The sequence below is a fragment of the Protopterus annectens genome, chromosome 10.part0 (genome assembly GCF_019279795.1).
Source record: "Protopterus annectens isolate FY-2018-M chromosome 10.part0, PAN1.0, whole genome shotgun sequence".
Taxonomy (NCBI): Eukaryota; Metazoa; Chordata; order Ceratodontiformes; family Protopteridae; genus Protopterus; species Protopterus annectens.
The window spans coordinates 942,769,789-942,789,336 of record NC_056744.1 but is presented as its reverse complement, the minus strand read 5'-3'; positions in this window follow the sequence as shown (position 1 = coordinate 942,789,336).

Here is a 19,548-nt window from a genome sequence, read left to right as displayed (position 1 = left end):
TTGCTAGCTTCTGGTTAAAGAACACTTATTTAGGGGTACTAAACAATGAAAAATACAAACTCAGAGCCTGGGATAGACAGGAGAGGCGAGACTAGAAGAGATTAAGTGACCATATTCTTTGAGATAGGCATGGCCGCCAACCACATTTGTTTAAATTTTATCCATTCATTCAGTCATTTCTTTCTGTCATCCATTCATTTTTTTGTTTATTCCCACATCAGTTCACCACTCATATTCATCATGACTTCCAGGCTTCTTTGACTTGCAGTATCACCATCACAATACAGTCCTATTTAACATCCTAAGATGTTCCTTTCATACCCAACATCTTAGCACTATCATCACATTCTTTTGCCACAATTTATAATGTAAATGTCATGAGTTACTGAATATCATCTGTGTTTGGACCAACTTTTGCACAAACAATTAGACTCCTGTGATTAGGTCTACATCGTTCAAGCTAAAGTTAACAGTATGCATTGGAGGCATAGGGACTATTATTCAAACAAGGTGTCCAAAAAGGTACCCATGGTTTATTGTCCTATTTTGCTGCTGCTTTGAAATACTCCCTGGCTGATCTTAATGCCACTACATTGTTTTTCACCTGAATGACAAAAGTGAAACAATTACATTAATGATCTCACAAAACTCAGATGTGAACTAACTGATAATCAGTTTTGTGTTGTATATATTGCTCTTCCATGGTCCCTATAAGGAGCTAACCCCTTAAACTTCAAAACTGAGTGGCATGCCTAAATCCATACTGCATACCATTTTAATAGTCTAATGCCCCCTACCCAAACAATAAGCCTGATTTGTAATCTCACTAATTTTAAAAATCAGTAATATTTTGCTCTGGGCAATTACCAAGTGTGCCTTTATGCATCAATTCAAACTTCATCTATGTTAACTAAAGTAGCACATCTTGGTTTGCTGGAATAATTTTCTCAGCAACATTAATGCTTTTTAAATTATTTTTTTACTCTAATTGAAGTTAAATTATGTTCTAAATGTTCTTGTCCTTATCACACATAAACAAGCACTACGTTTCAAGTGTATCTCAGTATTTTTAGCTCTTCTCACCCATCAATCAAGGCAAGTGACTTATCGATTACACCACTGAGTCACCATATCTATAATACTATTTGTGGTGAGAATAAACCAGTCAAGCCATCTTCCTTAGGCTGTTTTGATTTTTTTTATTATGCTCTACTACCAGTTCTTCCCAGGACCACTGTTCAACAATATTAACATGGATAATCTGTCTACTGGCAATCCCCCAAACTAATCTCACAAGTACGGCTGGTGCAACTGGCCAAAAAGCACAACACAATTCAGAAAAAAGAGGCCAGCACCAGAAAGAGTAGAAATAACTTAATTTATTGTAGTGGCCACACCAAAATCAGACCAGTTTCGGCATACTTGCCTTCCTCAATGATAAATTAATCTGTGCAACAAAGCACACACACAGACACACACACACACACACACACACACACACACACACACACACACACACACACACAATTAATTAACAACACATAATTGACAATTAGTCATTGCACAAACAACCTTATTACTAATCATAAATTGTCATTAAGACCTGGAGGGACTAGCCCACCTAACTTTATAATCCAACTCCTTTCTTTTTTATTTAGTAGGGCATGCCGACCTAACTTATTTGTCCTATCTCAGTAAATTTTATCTATCACTACAAAATTAAATCTTCCCGAACTCTGTGTAATGGTGTGTCTATATAAAGCACTAGAAGATCTTTTATTTCGAATGTCACTAAAATGTTCACACATTCATATACAAAGTGGGTGGGAGGTTTGACCAAAATAAAAGGCTGAGAAAGAGCAGGTTGCTAAATATATCAACCAGTCTGTACCACAATTAGCAAAAACTTTTATATCATAAACCTTACTGGTGTTTCTACTAGAAAATTGTTTTGATTTAAACAAATTTACAGGAGGAACCGTGACCACAAGGAAAGGAAACCAACAATCTATCCCCAATAAGCATCAATTGTTGATTGGAAGAATGCATACCCCCATAATGTTTATAGTGACTGAAATAGGACATCAAAGTCCGCCCCCTCCAATAAGAAAACTGGCACCTAGGGGTGAGGACCTCACAAAGTTCATTATTCGCTAATAAAATATTCCAATTACAATTGAGAATATCACTGATAACATTAACATTACGTCCATATGTAGTGACAAATCTAATACTATTGTTATTCGGATTGCTTTTTGCTCTATATTCCATTAAATCCGATCTGTCCTGTTTAGAAACCCAGTTACTGGCAGATATAATATTACCATATCCGTAGCCCCTTTTCTGAAACTTACGAATTAAATCCTGCTGGTAGGCCTCATTGCTGTTCCTGGTAGAACAAATGCGCTTAATACGCATGAATTAAGACTTAGGTATGTTTTTAATTATGTGTTGTGGATGCAGGCTAGTAGCAAACAACACATTGTTATATTGGGGATATTTCTGAAATACATGTGAGCTAAGAGTATCGTCAGGATTCCTAACAACCATAACATCTAGAAAATTAATTTGCTTGGAATCACAAGTTAATGTAAACTCTATGCCCCATTTATTTTCATTAAGATATTGGACAAACTCCAACAAATAACGTCTATCTGCTCACCATACCATCCAAAAGTCGTCAAGATAACGTCTCCAAATGTCCAATTCTCCTATAAAAAATATTATGATTACTATCATAAATCAAATGTTCTTCCAGGAACCCCATAAATAAGTCAGCATATATGGGTCCAAAAGAGCCCCCCATAGGAGTACCTTGTACCTGGCAATAGCATTCATCCTGAAAATAAAACACATTTTTGGTCAGAAGATGATCGGCCAAATGTATCAATAGAGTATTAAATCCAGAAGGGTATATGTCAGCACTGTCCAACCTATATTGCAGTGCTTGGAGACCTGCCCAGTGCAGTATGTTCGTATACAAAGAGGTGACATCTAATGTGCACAACAGACAATCGGGATCTAACTGCATATCTGATATTATTTTGAGAAAATGAGTCATGTCCTGAATCCTAGATCATACTAATTTTAGTAAAGGTTGTAAATATTGTGTTAAAAATACTAAAAGAGGTTCTGTAAGGGAACCAATACCAGACACAATCAGCCTCCCTGGTGGCTTCTCCAAATTCTTATGGATTTTTGTCAATAAATATAAATACTGCCTTTGCAGATCCATAACTGTTTACTGTTGTGCTACTGATTCCATAATAATTCCTTCTTCCACAGCCTGTTGAAGAAATATATCAATTTTTTTTTAATCTGTGGGTTCAGTCAAGTGGCATATGCATATAATATCTGGCATCCATTAATTGTCTTTGTACTTCAGAAAAATAGGAAACTGAATTAATTACAACCACAGCCCCCCCCCCCCTTATCAGCTGGCAAAATCACTATATTTTTATTATTTTTCAATTTAATCAATGCCTGTTGTTCACTAGCTGACAAATTATGACTTAATATTCTAGAATGGCTCATCCTGAAGTGTAGATCTTTAAGCACTGACTCTTGAAAAATAGAAAAGTGTTTATTCATTGGGGTACAAAAGTAGACTTACGAAATCTAGAGTCAGTAGATCTTTGAGACTGATCCTGATTACCAAAATATAGTCTAAGGTTGATCAAACGACATGCTGGCATGCCCTACTAAATAAAAAAGAAAGAGTTGGATTATAAAGTTAGGTTGGCTATCCCCCCCCCAGATCTTAATGAGCATTTATGATTAGTAATAAGGTTGTTTGTGCAATGACTAATTGTCAGTTATGTGTTGTTAATTAATTCAGTATGTATGTATATATGTGCTTTGTTCCACAGATAAATTTATCACTGAGGAAGGCAATTATGCTGAAACCAGTCTGATTTTGGTGTTGCCACTACAATAAATTAAGTTATTTCCACTCTTTCTGGTGCTTTTTTTCTAATCTGTCTACTGACAAACTCCTAGTATATTCAATGCTTCTGGTAGGTCTAGACCTTCCAGTCTATGTTAGCTAGGCTGTTGCCCTATCTGAGAGTACCCTTTCCTTCCCCATGATAACTGAGTCATCAAAATGCTGCTCATTCCCACCATCATCTCCTGTTCTTTAGGGAATGATCCCACTAATCAATCACAGGCCTCTTGAGTCACAGTCAGAGTCAGTCATCCATCTTGCTGCTATAGAGCTGGCAGTCTGCCCATAGAAATTAAACCTAAGAAAACTGAGTCATGTTTTCACATTTTCTGAAAAAAAATCATAGACTAGTAAAAGAAGTTTAAATGATTTTATTTAATCTTAGATAACTTTACAACAATTCATTGATTTTGAAAGCTTTGTTTTCTGAAAGAAAAACACCACCAAAGACTAATGAAAGATGTTTAAATGATTTTTGTTTAATCTTAGACAACTTCACAGCCAATTCCATTGATTGTTTAAGCTTACAAGACAAGTATGCTCTTAATGCCTTCAGTAACTGACTTTATCATAAGCAGCCAGGGACCTGCTTTATACAAATTCTGATCTGAAACACCATAAGAAGTAATTAAACAATTTTGTAGCCCTATATACTATGATCTCAATGATCGCCTGTGTCACAGGTAGGCTATAACTTTGTCTTCAAGTTATCTAAACTAAACCACCATAAACACAAATAAATCACCCTTAAATGAAATTATCTTTACTAAATTCATAAATTACTTTATGCTCATCAGTTATTTGGCTTATTGCAATTTAAGCAACAAAATCAGTTTGTCTAGAATGCTTTCAACAACTTATTACATCATAAGCAGCCACACCCTTCTTTGAACATGATAAAACTAAAAGTTCATTAAATATCAATGAATCAGCTTAATTATTGTCTTCACGTAAATCCTACACAGTTTCACAGTCTTCATTTCTGTGGGCTTTATAATCCATTGCATCAACCCTGTGCTTAGCATGTAATTGCATTACAAACAACCTGAGCCACTCTCTTGTCTTGGTTAAACTAGAACAACATTAAATGTTAATAAAACTATGTTTTTAATCATCTCTGATTTCAGAATAATCAGTTGCTTATATCTTTCCATCCTAAATGGCAAGCCCAGTATGGCAAACATTCCCTTAATAGTTAACCACATAGTATGCACTCTGAGCCTTGTAAACATAATAAAATGATGAGTATGTTATATAAGTCTGAAAGTGTCAGTCAAACAACCATATCCTGAGATACCTGGCAACGTGGATGATGACCAAGGACCTTACAAATTTTAATCATACCACTGATTATTGATGAGATGGGATTTTATAGATAGAAATATGTCACCAACTCAGAGCAGATGTACATGTGCATCTGTTATATACTAGAATCAACAGACCACTTTACCTTGAAAACCTCATCAGATCTCAGAATCAGCTATTCTGTTCTGCCAGACTGTCAGTCTGGTATTCTGGTAATGTAATACAGTTTCTCCAGCATGATAATACATATACCCTTATCTGCAGATATTATTTCAAGTTTGCCATAATTAATTAAATTGAGAATATAGAGTTTCTCAGAAATTAAATTATAAATGGAATGCTGAACTGAAGTATTTTAGAACTGGCAAAACTCTGTTTCACAATGTCTCAAACAATTTAAACAAATGCACATAAGAAAATAAAACTATCATTTCAAGCATAGCTAGGTGAGCACAGACCGTTTGTAAATTATGTGCTACATCACTCTTTATTAAAAGTATTTTTTATCAAGTCCACTTGTCTATGATGCCTCCCACTTCAGATTATCTGACCTTCATATCTAGCATTTGCTGTGCTTTTAATGGGCCTTGATAACTCCCTATATAACATCTAATGCCTGTTTTTACAGCCCTCTTAAATCCATGCCGCAACCTTTAAGAGCATATCCATATATATGGCTTCTTCTCAGGTTTAATAACAAGGAATAACCCAAAACTGTCAGGGCTAGCCACTTAATGGTATATAAATTATCTCTAGGTGATATGGACACATTGACTAATGTTGCCAAGAATGGGCATGGGTATTTGCTGGTAATAAGTAGGTTGAGAACCCGGCGTACTCTGATGTATGCCATGGACCCATGCTAATGATGGTAGAGGTTTAAATGCTCTTGTTGGCCAGTGTGTTCTTGCCATATAGCCCAACAGCCCTGAGTCACTAAGTTCCTGGCTGGCTGGTGTCCAGTTGCTTAGTTTAGATTATCTAGGATAGCTTTCTTGAGTGAAAGCTGGATGTAAGACCAATCAACCTGACAAACATGACCTAAGGATTACTACACTCAGTACTTGTTCACTGATAGCACATAGCTTGGAAGTAGAGGACATGATGGTAAGGAGGAGGAGAATGGAAATCTTCTGTATCCAGGAGACAAGATGCAATCTAAGTCATTTGAATTAGGATCCATAGTGTACTACTGGGGGGGGGGGTAGACTAGAAATGGAGTAGGAATTGTGGCGAGGCAGAGTTTTCAGAAGACAGTGAGGGATGTCATTAGACAGACTCATTGCAATTAGACTCCAGTGTAAATATAAGGCACCTTTCATAATCTCAGACTATGTCCCATAGCAGGTTTCTGATTGCAAGGCAAAGCATACATTCAGGCAGCAGTTGCAGGACAACATGAGTTGCATTTGGAGTTGGTGCTGGTAATGGAGGAACTTAATACACATATTCGGACAGAAAGAACATAATATGAGGATTGCCTGGGTCTACATGGATGAGATAACAGGAATAAAGAAGGAAAGGCCACTACATGCTTCTGTCTAGCAAATGGATTGATGGTGGCCATGAAATGGTTCAGCAAGAGAAGCAGTCACAAGACCACATACAAAAGTGGCCAATCTGCAAGTCATGTAGAATTTCACCTGGTAAAGAAAGGCACTGGGTTAAAATCAGAGATCACAAAGTCATCCCCAGTGAAGCATTCCACCTACATCATAAATAACTAGGCTCTAAGGTCAACAGAGACTATGCTGAAGACCTGGAAATTGAAGTAGAATGGCATTTCCTCAAAACAGTATGTGTGAGAAGCCAGGTATGGAAGTAAGGTAGAAAATGTTCTGGAATGCAGATGTCCAAGAAGCCATCAAAAGAAAGGAGGAGTGCAAAAAAAGTGGGAGATAGAAAAGATGGATCAAGTTTAGAAGGAATAGTGGTTGGCTAACCAAGATGCTAAGAGAGCAGCTGCAGTTGTAAAGAAAAAGGCATCTGAGTGACTCTACCAGCTACCTGAGATTGACTCAGTAGATGACACAAAGAAACTACATGAGGCTGCAAGACAATGTATATATCTGTGTATGTATATATTGCTCCCTGCTAGTGTAAGACTAGTACTTGCAAGCCTCACAGTCTTAAAGTAAATGAATAATAAAGTACAAAAGGCAAAGCATTGCAACAAATCTTAAACTTCACTGTAATGCCATTAAAGTGTTTAAGGCTGTTTTTGGATTCCTCCCATGCATCTCCCGACATAGGGCTTTGCCCCTCATGACCCTATAATGGCAATATTCTAATTCTATATTTTGAGCAGCTTGGCATAAGGGAAAAACTCTGAGGTGTTACAATGTTCTACAGTCACTTCCACATTCACTTTTTTCTACAGTCTGTTTTGGAAAAAATTATGCCTTTTATCTGTAGACTGAAGATTTTCTAGTAGAAAAATGTGATAATTTGCTGTAATCTGTGTTTTACATAAAAAGCAGGGTCCTTTTTAATATGTATTCTCTTTGCTTTAAAGACATTAATCAGTTTTTTCTTCCTTTTTAGTTGTTGTGAACTTTGTTTCTTTTTTTATTTTATTCTATATGCTCTGAATTCTCCGACTGCTGAATATTTTTATTCAGAATTCCAGAGTTGACAGTGCTATTGTCTTGTTCAATAGTGGTTCAGTGATCTTTACTGACAATCTACAGTTCCTTTCCTAAATCTGTTCTGTTTACTCTTTGCCTAACATTATTTATCTCATCAGTCCATTCATTAATATATGTAACAACAGTTCTCCAAGCTGTGCCAACTGCATAAGTGCAATCATCATCAGTAAGTCTAAATTTACTACCAATAATGGTAAGCAAATCATCCAGCTTTTGAAATGAGGAACACAGTTCACCAGTGTTATCAAGTGTTACCTTTAAATATACATAGCATTTAGTGCACTGCACAAGATACTTGTGCTTTAGCAAATCATTAATGGCATACTCATTTAAGGAATCCATTCTCAGCTGCATATGAATAAAGAATTCTAAAAGAAAATGTTAATCAAACTCAGTTACCACAAAATTTGAGGAGAGTTTAAATCAGCTTCTATGAGAAATATTACACAAAGACTATGCAACTAAATATTAAGTTAAGTAGACTAATGTCGTTGCTCCAGCTGTACCAGTTGTGAAAGTCACACAAAAGCTGGAATTCTTTTACATCATGCACAAATGTGTGCAGTAGCTTCTGCTCACTATTGCTTGCAGTTACACCTCTTTTTAACAGTAAAGTTCAATAAATTACAATCTAACCCATATTTGTTTCAGATAAACTCTGTATTGCCTCTCTGCAGTCTGTGTGAATGTACTATTGCTGACTAGGCCGTTTGAGTTGGCTATAGTTTGCCTGTCTAAACCCTATCCCTTTCAAACAACAAGCAGTGAAAATTAGAGTTAAACAAAAACACAAATCAAAGTAAATCTCGTTATCTACAACTATTCACTTTTTTCTACCAACAGTGAAAAATAGTACAGACATACATACATACAAATGTTTCAAGCACAGGCATTAATGCCCTTCTAGCCTACCAATATACCAAAACACTTGTTCCCATAATAAATGTCCAGGCTGTTCTTAAAAATATCTAAACAATTATTTTCTTTAATATAATTTGGTAGTCTGTTCCATGCATCAGCTACTCTGTAAGAGAACCAATTAGTACACTTCTCATTCCTATAGACTCTTCTACATAGGTTATCTGATGATTCTCTAGTACTTTTTGATAACCCCAAGCATTCCCAGAGGTAGTTGCCCCTAAATGCCCTATATACCTGAATAAGATCTCCTCTTAAATATTTGTAAGAGACACTGTACAAGTTCAGATATTTTAGTCTTTCATAATAACTTAGATTTTCACATCCATGGATGCCCTTGGTATATTTCTGCTGTACTCTTTCCAGTTTATTCATGCTTGTTTTCCTGTAGGGTTTCCATATTGTTATTCTATACTCAACTTTGGGTCTAATGTAACTAACAAACAATTAATTCATTATGTTTGATTTCCTAGACTTTATAAATCTTTTTATACAACCTATAGTTCTATAACTATCATTAGCCAACTGGTTGATATGATTAGAAAAACTCATAGCTGAATCTACCCATATACCCAGATCCTTAAATGAGTCTACAGTTTCAATCACTGTGAGCTGTATTAAATATTCACCTTTCAGTTTATGTCTCCCAAATCTCATATGCTTAGTTTTTGATGTATTTGTCAACATATTATTCTCCTGTGCCCAAATGGTCAATTTAGTCAAATTATTTTATAGACATGCCTTATCTGTAACACTTGTAATCAGTGTACCCAATTTCAGGTCATCAGCATATGGACTGTAGAACACCTCAGATGAAAAAGTAAGGTCTGAAAGATACAATCTAAACAAGTAAGGGCCTAGAACAGAGCCCTGTGGGACACCTTGACTGTAACCAAGGATTTCACCTGTCCAGTTGGTGTGTGATACTTGCCATGTCCTATTTGTAAGTCATGCAGCTATCCATCTTATCAACAGTACATCATTTCCTAGTTGTACTAATTTATTAAATCAGTGTTTCGTGTATGACCCTGTCAAATGCTGAAGTGAAATCTATATAAATCACATCACAGCACAATTTTTCATGCATAGCTGTTATTATATTGTTATAGAATATCATGTTACAGATGGTAATAGATCTATTTTCAACATATACATGCTGATATATGGTTTCAAGTCCCAACCTGTCCATTTCTGACAATAACATATCCAGTATTACCTTCTCCATTATTTTTCCACAACATGAAAGTAGACTTAAGGGTCTATATGATTCTGGGTTTGTCCTACTCCCCTTTCCCTTAAAGACAGGTTTAATAAGTGCATGTCTCCAATCTTGAGTAATCTATCCATATTTATATGACCTAGTGAATAATAGATATAATGGTAGTGTAAGTTCTTGCTGAAGTGTTCTCAGGTTATTGTTACTTATTCCATTTCCTCCCTGTGCTTTGTTTGGATCCAGTTTGCACAGTTCTTTTTCAATATAATCTAATTTGATTCCAGTATCTGCGGTTACCTGGATGTCACTAAGACAGCTTACCACCCCTTTTGTGGACCCAAACTGTTTTGCATAAGATTTTGTAAATATATCTATAATCTGTTGTGTGTGAGAATAAATTTTAGAATCGGCACACAGTTTATCAATTTGTGTATCTTTCCTCCTTCCACATCTTATGTATCTATAAAAAGGCTTCCGATTATGCTCAATATCTTTATATAAATTTTCTTCAAATTGTTTTCCGGATCTTGTCTAACACTATGCTTAATCTGTTTGTCCAGCTTGTTTATTTCAGTTTTCAAAATTATAGTTCGACCTCTCTTCCATTTCTTATATTTTTTGTCTCTCACCTTAATCAGGTATCTTATTCTTATGAAAATATACCCCCCTGATGTTGCGTGCCTAGATCCTGATGTTAAACATTTTTTTTTACTTTTTGCACTCAAACAATTTCTCTTTCAAAGTTTTCCACATTGCATCTGCAGTTTTTTCCACTGAACACCTTACTCCAGTTAGTTTTATATAGTAACTGTTTTGCTTCCCTATAATCTGTAATTAACCTTCTGTGCATTGACTTAGATTTCAGTTTGGCAGAATTATCTAGCAACAAATTAACCTTAATAACCCCATGATCACTGCACATCAATAGTGGAAAAAAGTGACTTGAAGTTACAGTAATTTCTTTGGGAACACAAACAATATCTTGTATATTCCGTCCCCTGGTAAGTTTTTTTTACAATCTGAAGCATTTGTTGTTCCTGAATATACTCTGTGAATAATTTCTTTATTAACATTGTTGAATCAATATTATTCCAGTCTGTTTCTGGTAAATTTAAGTCCCCAGCTAATATTTTCTTCCCTCCTGCGTTTCATTTCATGTAAGAAATGTATGAATTCTTCTAGGTCATCTGCACTTGACTTTGGTGGTCTATACACTCCAACAATTGTTATATGTTCCAGGGTTGCCTTTATTGTCACTGTTACACAGTCTATAGTATTGGTGTTATCACTGAACATGTAATAATCACAGGTCTCATAGCTATCTTTAATCCCTATCATAACACCTCCACCTGATTTTTTGTTAGAATATCTGTTAGAGTAAAAACATTTATACCCTGTCAGAATTGGTTTCCAGTCATTGTTTTTTAACCATGTTTCACAAACAATGACAACATTAATCTTGTGGGAACGTAGCAAATTTCCTTATTAAAAAAAACGTTATTATTAATGCTGCTAGCATTAACAGCCATCAGAGATGCATCAAATGTTGCTATCTGTGAACTGTTACATTTTTGACCTGGTAAAAATCCTGGCTAGTGTTTGTCAAATATTGCAAAATATCTGCTGCAAAAATTCTCTTCCCTGATCTAGACAAATGCATACCATCCTGTCTGAACACGTGTGCCCAAAAGAAGGCTTGGTTGCTCTACACATTTCCATTTTTTAAAACAGGACATTTTTTCCATGTAGGTGTTTATCCAAAAAATCTTTTCATTTACAGTGACCTGACTATCCTTTCTATAGGTGATTTCTGAAAAATAGTGGTAAAAAAAATAACATCAAAATAAATCTCTTACTAGGAACTGCGCACAGTCAAATACAAACCAACATAGGATTGTTTAGATAAGCTCTGCATAATTGCTTGGAGCAATTCTGAACCCCACAATGAATAATCCCAGTATGAATCGAGCTCAGCTGTGCCATCTGCTACTGCATTTGGTAAAATGAGAGGATATTACCCAACATATAAAAGTCATCATGGTGGTCACTTGCTGGTTTTGTGTGGTGAAATCACTGAATATGTTTCCCAGGTGGGTATGCCCCTAGCCTTAAGCAGCATTCTACCATCATTCAGAATGATGCCTCAATACAAACAGAAAATGATTGCATTAACTATTACCTTAGTTTCTGGTGTCATTCCAGAGGGATCCAGTACTTGACAGCCTAGGAAGATATAATCAACAGACCACGATGCTTTGCCACAGATGGCCTGCATCTGTCTCACTTGAACTTTAGGGTTCTGGCAAAGGCTCTTGCCTCCCTATAGCACCTTTTTTTAGGAAAAGTGATGTGGTCAAAATTACCAACATAATAATTTTAACAAAACACAAATTAAAGGTCATGCTTCTAAACGCTAGGAGTCTAAACATGAAACTGCACTCATTGCAAGCATTCTTAACCCTGGAAAATGCTGACATCTGCGCAGTCACAGAAACCTGGTACAAAGCTGCAGAGAGCACCCCAGCCTTATCTAGTTACTCATCCTATCATACATTCAGATGCCAAACTGTAAGCAGTAAAGCCAAAGGAGGTGGAGTTTCAATATATAATAAAGACATACACACACCGCCAGGCTGGTCAAATAGTTTAATGCACAGGAGACACTCCAGGTGCAGTTAACCATTGACAAGACCCCTATAGAAATCATAGATAGCTACTGGCCCCCAAATCTGACTCAAGATGTCCAATCCACCTATCTGGACCTCTTTGAATTTATCAAGATTCAACCCTTTACCCTGATCCTGGTTGACTTTAACTTTTAAACATGGACTGGAAGAACTACTCATGCCAGAACACAAATGCCCAGAGATTCCTTGATTTTTGTCAATGCAAATGCTTTGGAACAGCTAGCAAACCCCCCACAAGAGGTGATAACATCTTGGACTTGGTATTAACCAAAATGAGTAACTGCTGCAACATTCCAGAAGTATCATCCTCCCTAGTAAGATCCTACCATAAAGCAGTCACTTTCAAACCCCCGGCTAACTAGGGCCAAACAAAAAAATTCTCCAAAGTTGATTACGGCCTCCTGAGAGATGGTATAAACAGTGTCACAGCCCCCTCCTCCTCTCTAGGAATTGGCACCAGTATCCAAAACTATGCATGGAATCAGGAATACCCAACAGAACTAAATTATCCTCCACAAGGAAGAGTAAACCTGTATGGTGGACATCTGCAATAAATAAACTCTATAACAAAAGGAAACAATTGCTGTCCAGGGCCAAGAAGGAGCAGGTGCCCCATTGGAAGCAATCTCTCCTTAGCCTGAACATGCAAATAAGAGCACTAGTGAAATCCTCCAAAACAAACTTTGAGTCCAAATTGGCCACATCTACTAGATACAACCATAAGGCTTTCTTCACATATGTTTGCAATCTCAAAGGAAGCACCCAGATCTGTTCAGAACTGGTGGTCAAGGACACCACATATACAAATGCTGTAGATAAAGCAAACCTGCTGGCTGACAGATTGAGTGAAAACTTCACCCCTCTGTCCTCCATCAGTAAATCTGGACATTCCCAGTACCTGTCCCCCTTCCCTTTATATCCAGGGAACAGGTCATCACAGCTCTCTCAAAGGCAAAATATACCATCTCCATGGAACCCAATAATATTCCAGGCTGCATCGTACATTTGCAGCATCTCATTAGGCACTCTATTCAACCAAAGCTTGAGTACCAGCTTTGTCTCAGTGGAGTGGAGGACAGCCACTGTCATCCCTTTGCACAAAGGTGGAGCATCCACCGATCCAGGAAATTATAGACTCATCAATCTAACTAGCCTGATCTGCAAGACCATGGAACAGGTTATCATGGATCTCATTAACAAGGACATTGACAACCTCCAAACACTTGATCCCTTGCAGTTTGGCTTTATCAATGGGAGGTCATGTCTGTTAAATTTGGTTGACTTCTTTGAGACAGTCACCAAAGCCATGGACAAGTGGAAGATGGAGCACACTGTATATCTTGACCTGGCCAAAGCCTTCAACACTATTCCCCACTCAGTCATAATAGATAAACTCTCTCAACTTGGCATCAATTTGTATGTTACCAAATGGGTAGCTAACTGGCTCACTGATAGAACCCACCTAGTCAAAATAGAGGAAGCCACCTCAAGCAGTAGACCTATAATGAGTGGCCTACATGAGGATTCAGTCTTGGACCTCTGTTATTTGGGATGTACTTTTCTGAGGTGCAGGCAAAAACCAGTGGGCTATGACTGACCAAGTTTGCAGATGACTGCAAGCTGGGCACTGTCATCATTTCCCCTAGTGATGTGGACATCCTCCAAAATGGTTTCAGCCAAACTAATGACTGGTGCCAGAAATATGGCCTCAAGCTGAATACTAAAAAATGCATCATCATCCCCTTTGGGGAGAGTGATGACCCCACAAATTATCACATTAATAACAATGTCCTAAGCACACAATCAGTTGTGAGGGACTTGGGCACCCAGGTTGATATCAACCTGACTTTTGACCACCATGTTGCTTCCATTGTATGAAAGATTTCTACATGGCCCACCTCATGACTAAGGGTATCTCATCCAGGGACAAAGAAGTCATAACATCTCTGTATTCTTCCCTTATAAGGCATATTATTGAGTACAATGCCCCATTTGTCATGTACCTTGCAAAGCAAATGCAGCAGCTGGAGAGATGACAGGGGTTCCTCACCAGGAGAATTCAGGGCCTCAAAAGTCTACCATACACAGATAGGCTAAGAGCCCTATTCCTCTACTCAATTTTATACAGACTCCTCAGAGATGACCTTTGTCTGGCATACAAGGTGATCTTGGTCCTCGCCTTGATGGGACTGCTGCATTTCCACAAGTCACACTCCACTTAAGTAACCCACATGTGCAGCCTCAACCTGGTCTGTGACATCAATAGGACTTGTTGGCGGGACAGATATGTGTCCCAGAGACTCCCCCATCTGTGGAATAGACTCCCTTTCCACATCAAGCAGACTAGCTCTTTACCCCTTTTGAAGCACAACCTGGATAACTGGATGGGAAACAGAAAATACTTCCCTGAGATTCCACCCGTGTCCCTGCTGGACAGGGGCATCAGGTGCTGACTTATCTAAACATGGGCTAAACTCTTGGCCATGCTTATAAGGTCCTCAAAGCCAATAGCCTAGCAACTTCCTATGATCCTAAGTGTTTACTTTGGAGCTGAGATGAATGGACAGAATGTAGGTAATGTAGGTGGGGATTGATCAATGCACTGGAAGGGCTCTGACTATATCTGTGCTGGGTAGAGAGGAATTGCAGAAGTCATTCACTCATCACTACCTTCCAGATCCATGTGTTATGAAGGCTTTATAGGTGATTTCAGTGGTGAAGGCGAGATCTGGATTGAGGAGAGACTACCCTTTGTGAGACAGTACAAAGTTTAACCAATGATGTTGCTTTAGCTATGTTGTCTTGGAGTACAGTTAGGCAAACTCTTATTATAACTAGAAGAAAGAAAGTAAAGCAAGGTTTTATCCATGCCAAAATCTATTTCTGAAATCAACCCATTGGAGTGGACAGTACATGGCTTAATATTTTTGTCTTCCCTTGAGGATTTAGGAATGAAAAGATTTTTATTGGGTTCTACATTGCACCACTTATGTAGTTTGCAGATAGTTGTTAGAATAATGTGACAGAAATTTTGCGCCTGGTATACGGCTTGATGTCATGTAAGACATACAAGGCTACAAAGTTTTTTTGATGTGTGTGCTACTGTAGTGTAGTTCTTTTGGTCTGCCTCCTTTGCAGGATTTCATCATGTATGAATTTGAACCAGCTGCAATCAAAAAATCTGATTTGATTTTCTTCTCCCTTCTGAGCGTGTTTATCTATTTTATTTTCCCTAAAACATTTTTCCAAGTTTGAGCATATGAGGTTTGGTAACAAACCAATTTGTCTAGGGACATCTTCAGGTGTGGGTTATGTAGAAATAGTAACCAAAAAATACAGTAGGAACACTGAAGTGCAAGTCCACCAGTAACCACAAAGAACTTCAGGGATAATACCAGAGTCAATGAAGGCTGCCACATGAAAATTTTACTTTTTATTCCACACATAAAAAGACAGGATTAAGTGCTTTCATTTCCTAACTGGAAACTTCATCAGAATAATTTTACTACTTCCTTTACATCCCATTTAAAGACCCAACACCTTGCCTATTGGCTGTAAATGGTTACATCACTTCCATATATTAAAATCTCATTAATTCCAACACTTTATTGCACAATATTGTGAAAAAAACTTCTAATGTTTTCTAATAGTTCTCCAGTTTTTACATATTGTAAAAAATATATAAAATCTTCAAATTAAAAAATCTTCATAAAACAGTGGGGGAGATTGGGAGACCAAATTGGAGCTGAGAGAATTAATATGGCAATTACAAATGGATGCTTGTGTACCGCTGGGGCTCATTGACCAAGTTTTCTTGCTTCCAGCATTAAAAATGTGAGCAAACAAATACTGAAGGAACTAAATATTTTAAGAGTTGTGTGACACACTATACAACAATTATTTATGCAAAAAAATGTTTTATGCAAAATTGTATGTAAGATCTATGCAAATTTTTTATAAAGATTTTTTTAATGATTTGTTATAATTTTTTACAGCTTCGAAGATTTTATATGTTTTTTACGATATGTACAGACTGGAAAACAATTTGAAAACATTACAAGTTTTTTCACAATATTATGCAATAAAGTGTTGGAAATAATGAGATTTTAATATATGGATGTAACCATTTACAGCCAATAGGCAAGGTGTTGGCTCTTTAAATGGGATGTAAAGGAAGCAGTAAAATGATTCTGATGAAGTTTCCAGTTAGAAAATGAAAACACGTAATCCTTTCTATGTGTGGAATAAAAAGTTAAATTTTTGTGTGGCAGCCTTCATTGACTCTGGTATTATCACTGAAGTTCTTTGTGGTTAGGTAGAAATAATAATGGTAATTAAGAGGATAGAGGAAGAAAGCTAGCTGTGGGGTGAAAGGGTTAAATGGGAAAGTAGGATGATTGGGGGGAAATTATGCCAGTGTAGGGAAGAGCTTAATAGGTTTTATGTGAGTGTAATTGGGTAAGAAGTCACATTTTGGAGTGAACTTGCTACCCACTCTCCCTCCTTGTTTTTGGAACACTGGGGATGGTGTGGTTATTTTATAAGTTTGGATAGGTGGAGAAGAAGGGCAGGCCTGCCTCTCTTCTATTCCCTGAAACACACCACCACAACTCCAAAACAATTCCACAAAAAGCATAAACATAAAAAATGAGCAGGTATCAAAACAGCACAACACAGAGGTGGAAAGTTTTCCAATTATATTTATTGTGGTGCCTCTTTCACCTTCAAGGAATAATTCTCATCACATCATTACCCCATTTATATAGTCATCCCAAAAGTGCAATTCCATTAACTTCTATTTACATCAATTACACATTTAAAGCAACAAGTACCTCCTTATTTCACCAGCCTATATATTACATTGTTTTAAACAGTGTATGCCAAAGCTTAGATCATTGCAACATATTTTAAATTTCGCATCCTTTTTATTATATTAGATATTCTAAAAGGTTAAATTACTGTCAATATTCATTCCCCTTGGTTGACGAGTTCTAAATTTTATTATCATCTTACATTCTAATTTACTTAATTCATTTCTAAAGATTTCTCCATTTACCATAAAGGGACATGTTAATATGCTAAATAAAAAATCCTTGTTACTCCCCATGTGCAGATAAAAAGTGCTCTGCTACTGGGCTTAAGATGTTTCCCTTCCTTATATCACCAAGGTGTTCCATAATTCTCACTTTGACTTTCCTTTTAGTTTGCCCAGTATACCATTTGGTCTTTTTATACTCACATCCTCTTCTCTTCTATTCCCTCTCTGGTGTTGCGTGTTCATTTCAATGAGTTGGGAAATGGAAGTGAGTATTTGGACGCTGCTTGATCAGTAAAATAAGTGAGTGGAGGTAAGCTGCTTATTTGGTTGTATGTTTAATTCAATAAGTGGGAAATAAACGTGAGTGATGGGACGCTGCTTGATAAGTAAAATAAGTGAGTAGGGGTAAGGACGCTGCTTATTTGGTCAGGGTGAGTCAGGTGACACTGACCTAGTTAACAGTTACATGGATGTTTATGCTGTGATTAATAAATTAAAATATTGGTCAATAAAGTTATGGTTATGGAAGTTTAATAAAGGTTGTCAGAAGTCATTTGGTGTGATGTGTGTTTATTGCAGGGGGCTGGGACAACTGGGTTTAGCAGATCTCTATGGTTGAAATAAGACAGTTTCACAAAATGTTTGTCTGTTGATATAATTAGCATGTTTCCCAGCTGAACACATTCTGTCAGTGTATATAACTTTAAGGAACAATTTCCCATTTCTGCAACTCATTTTTGTAACTTGCATTCAGTACTACACTTTGAAATGCTTTCCTATTTGCTCCATGTAGTTCTACTTGTGGGAGGTTCCTTCTATTATTTTCTTCCTGATGTTTGTGTGAATTAAAGGCTATTGATTTGCCTTGCACACAAAAGTTTTTGAAGAATTTCATTGGAGATCACATTGTTTTTAGGATCAGTATAATGTGTATTTTTTTCAGTTATGACTGTTTTTAGGATCAGTGTGACGTGTATTATTTTCAGTTATGATTGTTGTTGTCGTTGTTGTTGTTCATGTACAGTGACATGTGGGAGATGTTCATTTTGCTGTACAGTGTGGATTGCCTTCTTCTCCACCTCATCAAAGTAATAGCAAAAAGGAATATCATCTTGGCCAATTACTGACCAGGAGAGCAGTATGTGTCACTAGAATTTCTGCAGCTTTTATCATTGATGTCTCTATAACAATTTTAGTATGCTTCATTTGTGAAGTGTAAAGCATGCATGTATATACATAATTAAACCATTAACAGTTAAGTGTCCATATTTGGAGCATTAGTAATGTTTGTGGTTGGTTAAGTATCGCTGCTATGTATTTGAGGTCACTGAAGAAATTGTTGAATATGTATATTGCTAATATATTTAACTGTAACCATATATTCACACACACACACACACACACACACACACACACACACACACACACACACACACACACACACACACACACACACGCACTCACTGTATTCATTTATGTATGGAGAGGGAGTGGGTGAGATAGGAAATTGTCATGGTAGGCACTCAACCAGCATCTTTTTGGGAAGTGGGGAAAAGTTGAGTACACAAAGAAAACCCACAAATATGTGATATGAATGTGTAAACCCTACACACAAAAAGACCAAAGAATAGGAATGAACTCTGAGCCTTGAAGCAATGAGACAAACCCATAACCATTGAATCATTGTACTTCTCCTCTATTCTGTAACTTCTGCTGTGCATATCAAGATGGATACATAGGTAGTTTGCAGTTTTGAAATATGACCCTCCAATTTCAAGTCAAGTATGCTC